The sequence below is a fragment of the Stegastes partitus genome, unplaced genomic scaffold (assembly GCF_000690725.1).
Source record: "Stegastes partitus isolate 25-593 unplaced genomic scaffold, Stegastes_partitus-1.0.2 Scaffold3, whole genome shotgun sequence".
In the NCBI taxonomy this organism is placed as follows: Eukaryota; Metazoa; Chordata; class Actinopteri; family Pomacentridae; genus Stegastes; species Stegastes partitus.
The window spans coordinates 1,797,251-1,798,573 of NW_007577734.1; positions in this window are offsets into that span (position 1 = coordinate 1,797,251).

Consider the following 1,323-nt stretch of genomic DNA (forward strand, 5'->3'; position numbering starts at 1 on the left):
GAAGGATGCCTCGTTTATGTTTTGACAACGTATCACTAATAAGTTATTGAAGCCGGAAGTCCGAATCTGTGAATATCTTTCCAACTTTACCGAACTCTGCCTCTGTGCCTCCCCGCGTTCTTGCCTGCTCCGCGCGGACCCAGGCGGCCGTCTGGTAAGGTCCTGTCAGGGCTCGCTGCTGTGTTTTTCGCGACGGAGCGCAGTGGAGAGTAGCGGAGTGCGTCAAATCGACGTGCAGCAGGTCGGAGTGAAACTGAAGGCATTTCCACGCAGCCTGTCTGCCTCCGTGTCTCCGTGCCTCCCAGCCTCCTTGCCTGCCCCGTGAGGCTCCAGGCGGCCTGCTGGTAAGGTCCTGTCAGGGCACGCCGCTGTGTTTTTCACGACGGAGCGCAGCGGAGAGTAGCGGAGTGCGCCAAATCGCCGTGCCTCCCGTTGTCCCTACAAACCCCGCACGGCGCCAGGCGGCCGGCTAGACAGGTCCTGTCAGGGCCCGCCATTGTCCGACGGAACGCAGCGGAGCACGCCGAAGCCACACGTAGCAGGTCGGACCGACTCTGAGAGCATTTCCACGCAGCAGGGCTGCCTCCATGCTTCACAGCGTACCTGTCTGCCCCTCGCGACCCCAGACGGCTGGCTAGTCCAATCCTGTCATGACCCGCCACTGTGCGTTGTTACGCCGAGGCAGTGTACAGCAGGTCGGAGTGAAAGTGAGGCCATGTCCACGCAGTCAGACTGCCTCTGTGCCTCCCCGCGTTCCTGCCTGCTCCGCGCGGACCCAGGCGGCCGTCTGGTCAGCTACTGTCAGGGGCCCGCCGTTGATTTGTGATCTAACGGAGCGCAGCGCGTCGCGCAGCAGGTCGGAGTGAATCTGAGAGCATTTCCAGGCAGCCCTACTGCCTCCGTGCCTCCATGCGTCTCTGCATACCACGCGCGGCCACAGGCGGCCATCTGGTGAGGTCCTGTCAGGGCCCACCGTTGATTTGTGATCGAACGGAGCGCGCCGACGCGGCGCACAGCAGGTCGGAGTGACACTGAAGGCATTTCCACGCAGCCGGACTGCCTCCTTGCCTCCCAGCAACCCTGCCTTCTCCTTGCGGCGCCAGGCGGCCGGCTAGATAGGTCCTGTCAGGGCCCGCCATTGTGTTATTTTTGTTAGGATGGTATGTTTTGTTATGTTTTGCTTGTTTCTGTGCCTTGGTGTGTGGTGGGCGTGTTTTTCTCTTGCTTTCTATTGTGTCCAATTAAACACGGACAGTGACTGTGTGCTTATGGCGGCTTTATTGTCTGAACACAGGTTGTTACACTCAACGGCACTTTCCCCCC